This window comes from Aegilops tauschii, chromosome 6, assembly GCF_002575655.3.
Source record: "Aegilops tauschii subsp. strangulata cultivar AL8/78 chromosome 6, Aet v6.0, whole genome shotgun sequence".
Taxonomy (NCBI): Eukaryota; Viridiplantae; Streptophyta; class Magnoliopsida; order Poales; family Poaceae; genus Aegilops; species Aegilops tauschii.
Window position 1 is genome coordinate 217846281 of NC_053040.3, and position 11986 is coordinate 217858266.

Here is an 11986-nt window from a genome sequence, read left to right on the forward strand (position 1 = left end):
ATTGCATTGCATACAATAAAGCGACAACCATATGGCTCCTACCAGTTGCCGATAACTCGGTTACAAAACATGATCATCTCATACAATAAAATATAGCATCATGCCTTGACCATATCACATCACAACATGCCCGGCAAAAACAAGTTAGACGTCCTCTACTTTGTTGTTGCAAGTTTTACGTGGCTGCTACGGGCTGAGCAAGAACCATTCTTACCTACGCATCAAAACCACAACGATAGTTCGTCAAGTTAGTGTTGTTTTAACCTTCTCAAGGACCGGGCGTAGCCACACTCGGTTCAACTAAAGTTGGAGAAACTGACACCCGCCAGCCACCTGTGTGCAAAGCACGTCGGTAGAACCAGTCTCGCGTAAGCGTAAGCGTAATGTCGGTCCGGGCCACTTCATCTAACAATACCGCCGAACCAAAGTATGACATGCTGGTAGGCAGTATGACTTGTATCGCCCACAACTCACTTGTGTTCTACTCGTGCATATAACATCTATGCATAAAACCTGGCTCGGATGCCACTGTTGGGGAACGTAGTAATTTCAAAAAAAATCCTACGCACACACAAGATCATGGTGATGCATAGCAACGAGAGGGGAGAGTGTGTCCATGTAACCTCGTAGACCGAAAGCGGAAGCGTTAGCACAACGCGGTTGATGTAGTCATACGTCTTCACAATCCGACCGATCAAGTACCGAACGTACGGCACCTCCGAGTTCAGCACACGTTCAGCTCGATGACGTCCCTCGAACTCCGATCCAGCCGAGCTTTGAGGGAGAGTTCCGTCAGCACGACGGCGTGGTGACGGTGATGATGATGCTACCGACGCAGAGCTTCGCCTAAGCACCTGATGCGGAGCATCCCAAGGTCATCCCCATGGACCTACCTTCGTCTCACCAAGTGCCTAGTGGACCCATGACTCGATCACGTGCAAGAGCTCTCGAAACCGAGGTGACATCTCTCCTCTCACAATTCCACTTCGATGAACATGAGACATGGCTACTACCTCAAACGGAGACATTGTGCATACTCAGGTACCAAGGAGTTAGCCATGGAGACGCCAAGGAGCAAGGAGAATCCAAAGAGGAAGATGGACGTGAAGACGGAGAAGAAGAAGAAGAAGAAGAAGGGCAATGTCTGTAGAAGCCCGGACGATCCGGACCGCCAACCGGACGATCCGGCTACAACGCCCGAGGACACCCGAAGCTTCAACCTGAAGCCGGATCATCCGGACCCAGGCCTGGATCATCCGGCCACACCCGGACGTCCGGACCAGGACCCGGACATCCGGACCTCCCGCAGCTGCTCCGACACAACCGGACCATCCGGACGCCGACCCGGATCATCCGGACTCCCGAAGCCCGGATCATCCGGACCAACTCCCGGATCATCCAGCCAACGCCTGCATGCGTGACTTGGGCCGAGGCCCGTGTACCCGTTTCGTTCCCTCACTTACCCCTTCGCCCCTTGGGCTATAAATAGACCTCCTCCTCCCCATGTTTAGGGTTAGCAAAGGATTAGCTCATGCTTGTGTGAGAGCTTTGCTCATCCACTTGGTTACCTTCTCCTCGGAGACGCGCCTCCTTCGAAGAAGATCCTTCCAAGCGGATTCCAGACCCCCTCTTGGGTGGCCCCATCAAGACCTCCTCACGGAGAAGAACCGGTTACCTTTGTATCGTCCTTTGTTGGATTTGGATCTTGTATCTAACCTTTGTGTTCATCGATCTAGCACATGTGTAATCGAATCTTATTGGTTTGAGTGATTCTCTTGTGTTTTCCCTCGTTTTCCCCTCGTGTTCTTCGTGTCCTTAGTTGGGATCCGCTCCTTTCGTGAAAGATCGGCCGTATAGGGTTCCACCCTACATCATCTTGGTATCATGAGCCACGTTGATCACGATTTCGGAGCCTCCCCTCTTCGTTTTCTAGCTTGATTTTGTTGTTTTCACCCTAATCCGAAAACCCCACAAAAATAGCCCCAAAAAAATTTCTTGTGATTTGTGAGTTTTGATGAAGTTTTGTTGGTTTTGATCCATGAGTTTGTTGTGTTGCAAGTGGGTCTTACCTTCCCCCACCATCTCCACCTCGCAATCCCTCCAAAATTCGTGAAATCCTCGAATTTGTGGCCATTTTCGTGTTCATCCCGAGCCATCCCCGAGCGAGATTGACCCGCCCGGATCATCCGGTTGTTCGCCCGGATCATCTGGCTCCTGGTCCGGATCATCCGTCCTCCCCTGACGAAACTGCATTTTCTGCAGTTTTTGACCACCGCCACCTACGCCTCCACATACCCCCCTTCGACCACCATCACCTACATTCCGCAAACCGGTACCATACCACCATTTGACCGCTGCCTACTCCGACACTTTTTTGTCGCTTTTGGTTTTGAGAATTTGAGTTGTGGCTCACCGTTTCCTATCGTGTTTCGGCTACTTAGGGACGGTTCGACATCAACATCACCACCGCTCATCTTCGCCAAGGACTACTACGAACGACTACACCATTGTGGTATCAGCCTCACCTTGGTATCATCTTGGTATCGTGATATCATCATACTCTCTTGCATTTGCATTGATAACCCCATAGCCTTACTTTTGCGTCACTTACCCATCGAGACTAGCCATTGAGTATTGCCGGCAACATGACTTGTGCACATTAGTAATCATACTTCCCATAGCATACATACTATCATCGTGTTGCATATCTTGGAATCATCTCTTGTGTCACAAGGTTGTCATCACATACACAATTGCTATCTTGGTTCGTGAAGCATTGCATGAGAAAAGAGCTCAAACAACAAAGAGCAAAACAAGCTTTCAAGCAAACGGGAAAGATAATCAAAGAGCTTATAAGCAAGAACAATAGCATCATACAACATTAAGACTGTCATACTCGATCATCTTGGATCATATCATCGGAACATCATACATAGAGCATACTTGGGATAGAAATCGTTGAATTTTGCTTAGTAGGTTGTGCAAAAGTTCGTATCCGCCTATTGTGCAATCGTGCTAGCATCTCTCTAGTGTTGTGCAACAAGAGCATTTTTGTGGATTTCACATTTTGGCTCACCCTTGGTTGCACGACCCCATTTATCTTTTTGCGTGTGTGTTTCCGTGTACCTATCTTGCTATTGGTCTACTTGTTGCATTTACAACTTGCGAATCTTTTCCAACATTATTGAATCTTGCTTACTATCACAACAAAAATTGTGCCACCATCCTAACCAAGCTCCACCATAAGCTTTTACTTGTGTAGGTGTGAGAAACCGACAAGAATTGGTACCAATTGTGCTATTTCCTTGTAACACATTGGAGTGATCATTGATCCATCTTCAATGTCGGTCAAGGTACATTTGGTATTGGTTCTTATCTTTCTCCCACACACATATCTTTGTTTGGAATGATGGATAGGCCAAGTACTTCTACCAACCCACTCTTATTGGAGCAAGATGACGACATGTCTTCCTACGTCACCAAAACGCAACTATTTGGCGCACACCGAGCTTTGCATCAAGAACAACTTGCTTTGGGCGACCGCATCGACAATCTCGCCACCGACCTACGACAATCCGAGCAACGTACAAGAGACTACTTCGACACATCCATGAGTTCCCTCAAAGAAGATATCCGAACCATGATGGTTAACCGCTCTTCTACAACTTCGTCCTCCTCAAGACGGAGCCGCTCAAGTCGACACTCCGACTACACTATCTCCGGTTCAAGTACACCGACATCGAACACTCTTCGTCGTGCCGCGCGTCAAGACCGTCAAGCAAACCGCAATCCTCTACACGACACCGATTCTCAAGAGCATCATTAGCGTCAAGCCCAAGCCGCATTCGCGCAAGCACAAGAACGGCAATGACAACGACAACACGAACAAGAGGAGCGAGCACGACAACATCAACATGAAGGAAATATGCCCTAGAGGCAATAATAAAGTTATTATTTATTTCCTTATTTCATGATAAATGTTTATTATTCATGCTAGAATTGTATTAACCGGAAACATAATACTTGTGTGAATACATAGACAAACAGAGTGTCACTAGTATGCCTCTACTTGACTAGCTCGTTGATCAAAGATGGTTATGTTTCCTAGACATAGACATGAGTTGTCATTTGATTAACGGGATCACATTATTAGGAGAATGATGTGATTGACTTGACCCATTCCGTTAGCTTAGCACTTGATCGTTTAGTATATTGCTATTGCTTTCTTCATGACTTATACATATTCCTATGACTATGAGATTATGCAACTCCCGTTTACCGGAGGAACACTTTGTGTGCTACCAAACGTCACAACATAACTGGGTGATTATAAAGGTGTTGTACAGGTGTCTCCGAAGGTACTTGTTGGGTTGGCGTATTTCGAGATTAGGATTTGTCACTCCGATTGTCGGAGAGGTATCTCTGGGCCCTCTCGGTAATGCACATCACTTAAGCCTTGCAAGCATTGCAACTAAAGAGTTTGTTGCAAGATGATGTATTACGAAACAAGTAAAGAGACTTGCCGGTAACGAGATTGAACTAGGTATTGAGATACCGACGATCGAATCTCGGGCAAGTAACATACCGATGACAAAGGGAACAACGTATGTTGTTATGCGGTCTGACCGATAAAGATCTTCGTAGAATATGTGGGAGCCAATATGAGCATCCAGGTTCCGCTATTGGTTATTGACCGGAGACGTGTCTCGGTCATGTCTACATAGTTCTCGAACCCGTAGGGTCCGCACGCTTAACGTTACAATGACAGTTATATTATGAGTTTATATGTTTTGATGTACCGAAGGTTGTTCGGAGTCCCGGATATGATCACGGACATGACGAGGAGTCTCGAAATGGTCGAGAGATAAAGATTGATATATTGGACGACTATATTCGGACACCGGAAGTGTTCCGGGTGATTTCGGAGAAAATCGGAGTGCCGGAGGGTTACCGGAACCCCCCGGGAGAATTAATGGGCCTTATGGGCCTTAGTGGAGAGAGAGAGGGGCAGCCAGGAGGGGCCGCGCGCCCCCTCCCCCTCTGGTCCGAATTGGACTAGGAGAGGGGGGGCGGCGCCCCCCTTTCCTTCTCCCTCTCCCCCTTCCTTTCCCCCTCCTAGTAGGAGTAGGAAAGAGGGGAGTCCTACTCCTACTAGGAGGAGGACTCCTCCTCCTGGCGCGCCAACAAGGGCCAGCCGGCCTCCCCCTTGCTCCTTTATATACGGGGGCAGGGGGCACCCCATAGACACAACAATTGATCTATTGATCTCTTAGCCGTGTGCGGTGTCCCCCTCCACCATATTACACCTCGATAATATCGTAGCGGTGCTTAGGCGAAGCCCTGCATCGGTAGAACATCATCATCGTCACCACGCCGTCATGCTGACAAAACTCTCCCTCAACACTCGGCTGGATCGGAGTTCGAGGGACATCATCGAGCTGAACGTGTGCTGAACTCGGAGGTACTGTACGTTCGGTACTTGATCGGTCGGATCGTGAAGACGTACGACTACATCAACCGCGTTGTGTTAACGCTTCCACTATCGGTCTACGAGGGTACGTGGACAACACTCTAACCTCTCGTTGCTATGCATCACCATGATCTTGCGTGTTCGTAGGAATTTTTTTGAAATTACTACGTTCCCCAACAGTGGTATCAGAGCCTGGTTTTATGCGTTGATGTTATGCACGAGTAGAACACAAGTGAGTTGTGGGAGATATAAGTCATACTGCTTACCAGCATGTCATACTTTGGTTCGACGGTATTGTGAGATGAAGCGGCCCGGACCGACATTACGCGTACGCTTACGCGAGACTGGTTTCACCGTTTGCGAGCACTCGTTGCTTAAAGGTGACCGGCGGGTGTCTGTCTCTCTCACTTTAGTTGAACCGAGTGTGGCTACGCCCGGTCCTTGCGAAGGTTAAAACAGCACCAACTTGACAAACTATCGTTGTGGTTTTGATGCATAGGTAAGAACGGTTCTTGCTAAGCCCGTAGCAGCCACGTAAAACTTGCAACAACAAAGTAGAGGATGTCTAACTTGTTTTTGCAGCGCATGTTGTGATGTGATATGGTCAAGACATGATACTGAATTTTATTGTATGAGATGATCATGTTTTGTAACAAAGTTATCGGCAACTGGCAGGAGCCATATGGTTGTCGCTTTATTGTATGCAATGCAATCGCCATGTAATTGTTTTACTTTATCACTAAGCGGTAGCGATAGTCGTAGAAGCAATAAGTTGGCGAAACGACAACGATGCTACGATGGAGATCAAGGTGTCACGCCGATGACAATGGTGATCATGACGGTGCTTCGGAGATGGAGATCACAAGCACAAGATGATGATGGCCATATCATATCACTTATATTGATTGCATGTGATGTTTATCTTTTATGCATCTTATCTTGCTTTGATTGACGGTAGCATTATAAGATGATCCTTCACTAAATTATCAAAGTATAAGTGTTCTCCCTGAGTATGCACCGTTGCGAAAGTTCTTCGTGCTGAGACACCACGTGATGATCGGGTGTGATAGGCTCTACGTTCAAATACAACGGGTGCAAAACAGTTGCACACGCGGAATACTCAGGTTAAACTTGACGAGCCTAGCATATAACAGATATGGCCTCGGAACACGGAGACCGAAAGGTCGAGCGTGAATCATATAGTAGATATGATCAACATAGTGATGTTCACCGTTGAAACTACTCCATCTCACGTGCTGATCGGACATGGTTTAGTTGATATGGATCACGTGATCACTTAGAGGATTAGAGGGATGTCTATCTAAGTGGGAGTTCTTAAATAATATGATTAATTGAACTTGAATTTATCATGAACTTAGTACCTGATAGTATTTTGCTTGTCTATGTTAATTGTAGATAGATGGCCCGTGCTGTTGTTCCGTTGAATTTTAATGCGTTCCTTGAGAAAGCAAAGTTGAAAGATGATGGTAGCAATTACACGGACTGGGTCCGTAACTTGAGGATTATCCTCATTGCTGCACAGAAGAATTACGTCCTGGAAGCACCGCTGGGTGCCAGGCCTGCTGCAGGAGCAACACCAGATGTTATGAACGTCTGGCAGAGCAAAGCTGATGAGTACTCGATAGTTCAGTGTGCCATTCTTTACGGCTTAGAACCGGGTCTTCAACGACGTTTTGAACGTCATGGAGCATATGAGATGTTCCAGGAGTTGAAGTTAATATTTCAAGCAAATGCCCGGATTGAGAGATATGAAATCTCCAATAAGTTCTACAGCTGCAAGATGGAAGAGAATAGTTCTGTCAGTGAGCATATACTCAAAATGTCTGGGTATAACAATCACTTGATTCAACTGGGAGTTAATCTTCAGGATGATAGCGTCATTGACAGAATTCTTCAATCACTGCCACCAAGCTACAAGAGCTTCGTGATGATCTATAATATGCAAGGGATGGATAAGACGATTCCCGAGCTCTTCGCAATGCTAAAGGCCGCGGAGGTAGAAATCAAAAAGGAGCATCAAGTGTTGATGGTCAATAAGACCACTAGTTTCAAGAAAAAGGGTAAAGGGAAGAAGAAGGGGAACTTCAAGAAGAACAGCAAACAAGTTGCCGCTCAGGAGAAGAAACCCAAGTCTGGACCTAAACCTGAGACTGAGTGCTTCTACTGCAAGCAGACTGGTCACTGGAAGCGGAACTGCCCCAAGTATTTGGCGGATAAGAAGGATGGCAAGGTGAACAAAGGTATATGTGATATACATGTTATTGATGTGCACCTTACTAATGCTCGCAGTAGCACCTGGGTATTTGATACTGGTTCTGTTGCTAATATTTGCAACTCGAAACAGGGGCTACGGATTAAGCGAAGATTGGCTAAGGACGAGGTGACGATGCGCGTGGGAAATGGTTCCAAAGTCGATGTGATCGCGGTCGGCACGCTACCTCTACATCTACCTTTGGGATTAGTTTTAGACCTAAATAATTGTAATTTGGTGCCAGCGTTAAGCATGAACATTATATCTGGATCTTGTTTGATGCGAGACGGTTATTCATTTAAATCAGAGAATAATGGTTGTTCTATTTATATGAGTAATATCTTTTATGGTCATGCACCCTTGAAGAGTGGTCTATTTTTGTTGAATCTCGATAGTAGTGATACACATATTCATAATATTGAAGCCAAAAGATGCAGAGTTGATAATGATAGTGCAACTTATTTGTGGCACTACCGTTTAGGTCATATCGGTGTAAAGCGCGTGAAGAAACTCCATACTGATGGACTTTTGGAACCACTTGATTATGAATCACTTGGTACTTGCGAACCGTGCCTCATGGGCAAGATGACTAAAACACCGTTCTCCGGAACTATGGAGAGAGCAACAGATTTGTTGGAAATCATACATACAGATGTATGTGGTCCAATGAATATTGAGGCTCGTGGCGGATATCGTTATTTTCTCACCTTTACAGATGATTTGAGCAGATATGGGTATATCTACTTAATGAAACATAAGTCTGAAACATTTGAAAGGTTCAAAGAATTTCAGAGTGAAGTTGAAAATCATCGTAACAAGAAAATAAAGTTTCTACGATCAGATCGTGGAGGAGAATATTTGAGTTACGATTTTGGTCTACATTTGAAACAATGCGGAATAGTTTCGCAACTCACGCCACCCGGAACACCACAACGTAATGGTGTGTCCGAACATCGTAATCGTACTTTACTAGATATGGTGCGATCTATGATGTCTCTTACTGATTTACCGCTATCGTTTTGGGGTTATGCTTTAGAGACGGCTGCATTCACGTTAAATAGGGCACCATCAAAATCCATTGAGACGACGCCTTATGAACTGTGGTTTGGCAAGAAACCAAAGTTGTCGTTTCTTAAAGTTTGGGGCTGCGATGCTTATGTGGAAAAACTTCAACCTGATAAGCTCGAACCCAAATCGGAGAAATGTGTCTTCATAGGATACCCAAAGGAGACTGTTGGGTACACCTTCTATCAAAGATCCGAAGGCAAAACTTTTGTTGCTAAATTCGGAAATTTTCTAGAGAAGGAGTTTCTCTCGAAAGAAGTGAGAGGGAGGAAAGTAGAACTTGATGAGGTAACTGTACCTGCTCCCTTATTGGAAAGTAGATCATCACAGAAACCAGTTTCTGCGACACCTACACCAATTAGTGAAGAAGTTAATGATAATGATCATGAAACTTCAGATCAAGTTATTACTGAACCTCGTAGGTCAACCAGATTAAGATCCGCACCAGAGTGGTACGGTAATCCTGTTCTGGAGGTTATGTTACAAGACCATGACGAACCTACGAACTATGAAGAAGCGATGGTGAGCCCAGATTCCGCAAAATGGCTTGAGGCCATGAAATCCGAGATGGGATCCATGTATGAGAACAAAGTATGGACTTTGGTTGACTTGCCCGATGATCGGCAAGCCATTGAAAATAAATGGATCTTCAAGAAGAAGACTACGCTGACGGTAATGTTACTGTCTAAAAAGCTCGACTTGTTGCGAAAGGTTTTAGACAAGTTCAAGGGATTGACTACGATGAGACCTTCTCACCCGTAGCGATGCTTAAGTCTGTCCGAATCATGTTAGCAATTGCCGCATTTTATGATTATGAAATTTGGCAAATGGATGTCAAAACTGCATTCCTGAATGGATTTCTGGAAGAAGAGTTGTATATGATGCAACCGGAAGGTTTTGTCGATCCAAAGAAAGCTAACAAAGTGTGCAAGCTCCAGCGATCCATTTATGGACTGGTGCAAGCCTCTCGGAGTTGGAATAAACGCTTTGATAGTGTGATCAAAGCATTTGGTTTTATACAGACTTTTGGAGAAGCCTATATTTACAAGAAAGTGAGTGGGAGCTCTGTAGCATTTCTAATCTTATATGTGGATGACATATTGCTGATTGGAAATGATATAGAATTTCTGGATAGCATAAAGGGATACTTGAATAAGAGTTTTTCAATGAAAGACCTCGGTGAAGCTGCGTATATATTGGGCATCAAGATTTATAGAGATAGATCAAGACGCTTAATTGGACTTTCACAAAGCACATACCTTGACAAAGTTTTGAAAAAGTTCAAAATGGATCAAGCAAAGAAAGGTTTCTTGTCTGTGTTACAAGGTGTGAAATTGAGTAGGACTCAATGCCCGACCACTACAGAAGATAGAGAGAAGATGAAAGATGTTCCCTATGCTTCAGCCATAGGCTCTATCATGTATGCAATGCTGTGTACCAGACCTGATGTATGCCTTGCTATAAGTCTAGCAGGACGGTACAAAAGTAATCCAGGAGTGGATCACTGGACAGCGGTCAAGAACATCCTGAAATACTTGAAAAGGACTAAGGATATGTTTCTCGTTTATGGAGGTGACAAAGAGCTCATCGTAAATGGTTACGTCGATGCAAGCTTTGACACTGATCCAGACGATTCTAAATCGCAAACCGGATACGTGTTTACATTGAACGGTGGAGCTGTCAATTGGTGCAGTTCTAAACAAAGCGTCGTGGCGGGATCTACGTGTGAAGCGGAGTACATAGCTGCTTCGGAAGCAGCAAATGAAGGAGTCTGGATGAAGGAGTTCATATCCGATCTAGGTGTCATACCTAGTGCATCGGGTCCAATGAAAATCTTTTTGTGACAATACTGGTGCAATTGCCTTAGCAAAGGAATCCAGATTTCACAAGAGAACAAAGCACATCAAAAGACGCTTCAATTCCATCCGGGATTTAGTCCAGGTGGGAGACATAGAAATTTGCAAGATACATACGGATCTGAATGTTGCAGACCCGTTGACTAAGCCTCTTCCACCAGCAAAACATGATCAGCACCAAGGCTCCATGGGTGTAAGAATCATTACTGTGTAGTCTAGATTATTGACTCTAGTGCAAGTGGGAGACTGAAGGAAATATGCCCTAGAGGCAATAATAAAGTTATTATTTATTTCCTTATATCATGATAAATGTTTATTATTCATGCTAGAATTGTATTAACCGGAAACATAATACTTGTGTGAATACATAGACAAACAGAGTGTCACTAGTATGCCTCTACTTGACTAGCTCGTTGATCAAAGATGGTTATGTTTCCTAGCCATAGACATGAGTTGTCATTTGATTAACGGGATCACATTATTAGGAGAATGATGTGATTGACTTGACCCATTCCGTTAGCTTAGCACTTGATCGTTTAGTATATTGCTATTGCTTGCTTCATGACTTATACATGTTCCTATGACTATGAGATTATGCAACTCCCGTTTACCGGAGGAACACTTTGTGTGCTACCAAACGTCACAACGTAACTGGGTGATTATAAAGGTGCTCTACAGGTGTCTCCGAAGGTACTTGTTGGGTTGGCGTATTTCGAGATTAGGATTTGTCACTCCGATTGTCGGAGAGGTATCTCTGGGCCCTCTCGGTAATGCACATCACTTAAGCCTTGCAAGCATTGCAACTAAAGAGTTTGTTGCAAGATGATGTATTATGGAACGAGTAAAGAGACTTGCCGGTAACGAGATTGAACTAGGTATTGAGATACCGACGATCGAATCTCGGGCAAGTAACATACCGATGACAAAGGGAACAACGTATGTTGTTATGCGGTCTGACCGATAAAGATCTTCGTAGAATATGTGGGAGCCAATATGAGCATCCAGGTTCCGCTATTGGTTATTGACCGGAGATGTTTCTCGGTCATGTCTACATAGTTCTCGAACCCGTAGGGTCCGCACGCTTAACGTTACGATGACAATTATATTATGAGTTTATATGTTTTGATGTACCGAAGGTTGTTTGGAGTCCCGGATATGATCACGGACATGACGAGGAGTCTCGAAATGGTCGAGACATAAAGATTGATATATTGGACGACTATATTCGGACACCGGAAGTGTTCCTGGTGATTTCGGAGAAAACTGGAGTGCAGGAGGGTTACCGGACCCCCCCCGGGAGAATTAATGGGCCTTATGGGCCTT